The sequence below is a fragment of the Polyodon spathula genome, chromosome 6, assembly GCF_017654505.1.
Source record: "Polyodon spathula isolate WHYD16114869_AA chromosome 6, ASM1765450v1, whole genome shotgun sequence".
Classification (NCBI taxonomy): domain Eukaryota; kingdom Metazoa; phylum Chordata; class Actinopteri; order Acipenseriformes; family Polyodontidae; genus Polyodon; species Polyodon spathula.
In genome coordinates, this window is record NC_054539.1 from 7,970,415 (window position 1) to 7,976,518 (window position 6,104).

Here is a 6,104-nt window from a genome sequence, read left to right on the forward strand (position 1 = left end):
CAACAACATCATCATCTCATCCAAAAGTCAGAGCACAAGGAGGTTAAGTGACTTGCTCAGGGTCATAGGGGCTGACCTGGGATTTGAACTGGGAACCTGTGGGTTATAAGCCTGTATCTTTAAGCATTGGACCACACAGCCTCCTAACATGGTTTATATATAGGCTATGGTTTGTTGTGCTGTGTGATACAATGTAGTATAGGATGCTGTTTAATGTACTGTACAAGCTCATTTCCACCAGACTCAAGGACAATCAGGGTTGCCGCTCTGACATTTCGTGGAGAAGCTATCAGTCTGTATCTTCTATACATTTTATACTATGCATTTTCCATGATTTTCCATCCATACTTACCTTACCATGTCTGCCTGTGCCACATGCTCAGTAGTACATTTGGGTTATGTAAAGGGGCTGGGTATTTGTATTGCAGGGACTGTCTGCTGAGCTGTGTTTAAAACAGCTGGGAAGCCTCGTGGTTTAGGCTGTGTAAAACACCTGAGTGTGTTTATTAGGGAGGTTCATAGGTTTAAAACTAATAACTTACCACAAGATATTCTGACTGCTTTACAATGCATTTATTAAAGCTTTACTGTGTGAATGCTAACACACCTCGGGGAAGGTCAAATGGAGGTGTTTGTTAAATAACTCACTTATTTACCACAATCGCTTTATCTGTGGAAGGATGTTTTTGTGTACTTATATGTCTTGCCTATTCAAAGCAGTGGTTTGTCTCTCCATCTCTGGTAATGTGTTCACAACGGAATACATTCCCCTAGACGACAAGAGCCGCTGCCACCCCCGGCACATCGGATCCTAGCACTGCGTGTTTCCAGACACTCCTGTTGATTCCGTTTCCATGATATTCATCCACGGGAAACAATTAACTGCACTGTGAGTGACTGAGTCGTGTTTATGGTCTTGAACAAACTCAAGTTGCGCATGTGGGAGGTGCGTTACACGTCTGTGTGCGCGTCTGCCGGAATTCTCAGCAGCTTTAGAGTAGACACACACACACACACACACACACACACAATATCAGTTTAGAAAGTAATAATAAAAGTAACAAACTTCAAAATGTCAAAATGTTTGTTACTTTGATAGTATCTACTGGTATTTTACGTAGGTTACATGTGTTCAAAATGATAATGTAGATGAAGTAATAATAATAATAATAATAATAATAATCACTTTGACAGGTAGAATAAGCTTTCAGCTGTGGATGTTGAATTTTCAGAACCTGATGAAATATCAACGCCACTAGATAATGAATTGCTTGAGCTTGTAGGCACTGAAACCGATCTGTTCTCCTGTCAAATTAATGGTACTGGCATAAACACAACTGTTAATGAAATCAAATCTGTCAATATAGCCTTTAAAGCGTAGTTCGGGGGGCGACTCAGCCTGCTGTCTGTCATCCGAGCTGCTTCCAATGGCTGTCCCATCTGTCTGTCTCTCTCTCTACTCTATTTAAGCTGTGCACTGCTTCCTGCTCTTGTCTTTTATTTTGCATTTGCCCTCGTCCTCCCTCCACCTCCACTGCTTCTGCCTTCAGCAGGTGCCCGACCCTCACTTCGGGGCTCTCGCCTGACGGAGGTCTGTTCTATGGACAGGACCTGTTTAGATCTTTTTCTTTTCCAGGTCTGGGTACCTTTCTGTCCCCCCGGGGTGGCCGGGTCTCCCTACCACCAATCAAGCTGCCGGGACGGGTTCTCCGGGGGGGGGGGGGGGGGGGATTTCCTCTATCCATGTTTTTGGTCTCTAATCATACCAGAGACCACTTGTCCCCTACTCTCCACAACCAAGCAGCTAGCGGACCTCCAATCAGTAGGGGACCTGTCCTGCCTGTTCGACTTTGTCACTAACACTCTGTCGCCCAAGTCCCACGAGCACGCCATTCCCTTCCACCTTTGCAGGCGTCCCCTGATTTGATTTTAAATTGATAATGGATGTTGTCAGCATACCTGCAGTTGATGGTTACTAAGCACCAGGTATCCAAAAGTTGCAGATGTCATGCCTTTGAAGCATTTCAAATGTTTGTCACGAATGATACCTTTCCAAGACAATACTGCATCTGAATCTAGCCGAGATCGCCTTGTCAAAATCCGACCCGTTCTAAACCGTATTTTAAACGATTGCGCTTTTTTTGTGCACAGAAGTTGGTCTCTGATAGGCTCTTTTTATCAATTTGTTTAATAAACATATTATTTAGAAGCTAGATATGCTGTGTTGGGGTTCTAAAAGCAAAACTTTTTTTTTTTTTTCAAAAATACTGCATGTACATAATTGGGAAATGGAAAACGTTTTAGGCAGTGACACTGGAGGATATAATTAATAACTTTTGCAAAAATTAGCATGTGTTAAAAAAAAAACTGTGAAATATGTTCATTTGTGATCAATACGTAGAATAAATACAATTGAAATTTATGATAAAGCACCTGCCATAAATATGAAGAAATGCATTTGCATTTATTTGCACATCGCAAATGACAGTGCTTTTTTTTTGTAGTTGTTTTTTTTAAAGTAATCTTGAGGGGTTGTGACTTCAGAGTCGGTGGTTTATGATTTGCTGAAATCGCATTGCAGGCGACCGTCCATCAGACAAGTAGTATTTGCACATTCAGTGTAGAAGTGAGGCAGTCCTGGGTGGAATGTAGCCAGGAGACATTGTGGGATCACTGAAGCTTGAAGCAAGACAACATATTGTATTTCCAGGGAAATTGAAACTCGAAGCACTGTACTTTAAAGAGCAGACACAAAGGAAAGGCTTCTAGCTGTCAGGGTACATATGAATATAAGCGTGTCACACTTTAGACTTTTATTTTTACATACAGCATGTCCTATTGTCATTTTGTACAAGTTATTGAGAGGATCAGGATTAGCCAGAGCCTGTCCATCTGTCTTTATGTTGGTCTTTATGTTCCCTTGGTATGGCCAGACTGATATAGCATGATGAGGCAAACTGTCCCCTATCACGTGAGAGCTCAAAGTCCAGTGCAGTGCTCCGTGGTTGCCCCTAGCTGAAATCAGCAACTTGGTGCCAACAGCATTCAAACCACAGTTGCATGATTCACCCTGATTCACCTTGTATGTGCACAAAGAAGGTTCAGCATAGGGCAAGCAGAATGATGCCAGGTGTAAAGGAAAAGTTGTTTTAAAAAGTAGGTCCAAAACATGGCATCAGAATACATGACCTTGCAGGAAGTATTTTAAAAAAGCTTATGAGGAGGTCAAATGGGTAGACATAAAGGTATTAGGATTGTAATGGTCCTGCCATGACATCACTCTTTTATACCCTAGGGTCAATTCTCCTGATGGCAGGTCTTGCTCTTTCTCACATGGAAACCCGCAGTTCCGCGGCCTTCTATGACCTCATACCTTAAGCCCCATGTCCAAGGTCTGTCAGATGGCATTCCAGATGGTGTAGTTTATCAGGTTGGAGTGTTCAGATCAAACATGTGCTGACACCCATTGCTTTTGCTTGAGCTCTTAAGATGGCACTGTGCCTTGGCCTTGGCCCCTTTGTGCATGGTTGAAACTATGGCGTGTCATGCCTATTTCCCTCATAAAATCGGCCATCCTCATTGGTGGGAATAACTACAGCATTCCATGAACACTCATTATTTTAAAACTTTTGTTGAATCATACTGTATAATCATAAATAGACAAAAAAAAAAAGTGGTTTATAAAAAAAAATCTGATACAAGAATAACCGAACACAATGAAAAGTATAATAGTACATTGAAGGCCATCGCTGCAGTAATGCCATATTGTTACAGTCCCAGTGCCATTGATTTCAATGTTAGAAGATCTTCAATCTTAAGGCCACACCACTTTGAGGGCTGCATTTTGTTTGCTTACGAGAAAGGTTTCACTGTACCTTATTAAATTCCAGTTTCAACCCTTACAGCACCCTTACTAAGGGATCTGCCTTTATAACACTTCACTTGCTGATGCGTGCCATCATATTGACATCACATATAACCCCTGGCTTCAGTCGATTGCCTGTCACAATTTGCCGCCCTCTCTATTTTCTGAAGCTGTCCTTGTAGCTGGATCATCATCTGTGTCTTCTAACCTGGTGCTGACATCCCAGCTTCTGGTAGCTGCTCTGAGTCTGATTGATCTTTTGCTCTAAATGCGCCCCTCTACACACACATACAGTGTGATTGATACTGATCGTATTATAAATTATCTTCAGCGTCCTACAGAAGACCTATATCAGGTATCCAGTTATTATCGGAGCCCTGTAGCCTGACTTGAATAGCTGAAGCAAGACACCTCTCTAGTTAGTATTCTTAGAAATGTTGCACTTTTAAATAGCAGGGATATTTTTAACGATCTCACATCAAAGGTCAGACACTGGGAATTATGAGCACAGCAAAATCCCATGCTATTTTATATTTCATAATCATTTATCTCTTCCCCAGCCAAAAAATAACCTGCAGTTAACAGGGATGCTGCCCACTTAACCAGCACAAGCAGTTTTGAATAAAGTTTTCTCCAGTATGACTATGTTTGCTGGATTGATGGTCATGTAAAAAGTTGTCTTCTGCAGAAACCCAGCAGAAGATGCTGCCTCAGTTGTAGTCTCTATGGCTCCTGAAGTGCTTCCTGTTGATAACAAGGAATCGAACATTTTCTGCATGTTAAATAGTTGGCATGTGCCTGTGGCAAAGTGCCCGCCCCTGTGTGTATTTTGTGTTGTCTGTTGTGTGTTAATGTTGGTGTATAGTCATTGGTACACGGGATATAAATGGGTCTGTGTAACATGAGTGTTTAAAATGTATATGTGTATTTAGGCACGAGGATTGCACAGCACTTCATGTGCAAGTAAAATGTAATAATATGTGAGCACGGGGAATTGCACTTCATTAATTCACGTGCAGTTGTACCAAGACTTTTTTGTTTGTTACAACCTTAATTATTTACTGTTGTGTTCACTCATTAAATGCTGAGCGAAACCAATCGCTCAGCTCCACCCAACTCCACCTCTCTGTTGTTTATTTCCTGGTTCCTGTTTCTGGTCTGACGTCACCCACTGCAGCCATCTTTGTGACAGTGCTAAAATACGTTATAATAACATAGAGCTGTAGGAAAATAAAAATCCAAGAAAAAAACAAACAAAAAAAAAAACTGACATAAGCTTCACAAAGAAACAAGGTATGGGGAAAACAGACATGTCAACTTAAACAAAAAATACGTGACTAGAAAACATATGAATAGAATACATCAAATAACATATGAGATTGAGGCTGTGACGCGCATGCCCAAAAACCAACTGGAGACATATATTATTAAGTGATAATATTATTCTATCTATAATATGTTTGATATATTATACACATTTTACTATCCTTTATGATACGCTATAGAGGCATTATTGATTATTTATAATAGAAGGGATTAAGAGTCTCTGTCAGTGTAATAGCCACCTGTAATTTAACAAGCAGCTTATTGATTTTACAGGAACTTTATCTTCTCCTCCCTCATGTTTATTAATAATTTGGCAGCATATTCTCTTTCCCTCAGAGTGCAGTACATGAGTACGAGCTATTTGTGTTGTGTATACGTTACTGTTTCTATACCAGGGACCGTCTCGGATGATCAGGTGTCTGCCTCTCACAGTGCAGTACATGAGTACGGGCTGTTTGCGTTGTGTATATGTTACTGTTTCTACACCAGGACCCGTCTCGGATGATCAGTTGTCTGCCTCTCACAGTGCAGTACATGAGTACGGGCTGTTTGCGTTGTGTATACGTTACTGTTTCTATACCAGGGACCGTCTCGGATGATCAGGTGTCTGCCTCTCACAGTGCAGTACATGAGTACGGGCTGTTTGCGTTGTGTATACATTACTGTTTCTAGACCAGGGCCTGTCTTACTGAAGAAGGACATCCATTTTTTTTATTGTGGCTGCAGGAGCTCTCTGTAAGCCACAGTGTTTCTTCCTAGCAATTGTAAAGCAAATGGGGGGTGGGGGTAATTAATTATTATTATTTTTTAGGTCCGCCAAGGTGTCTTCAGCTCACTGCGCACCAGCGACCCCTGTCTGGCCGAGCGCCTGCGGGCTTGCCTGTAAGCTGCCCAGAGCTGCGTTGTCCTCCAT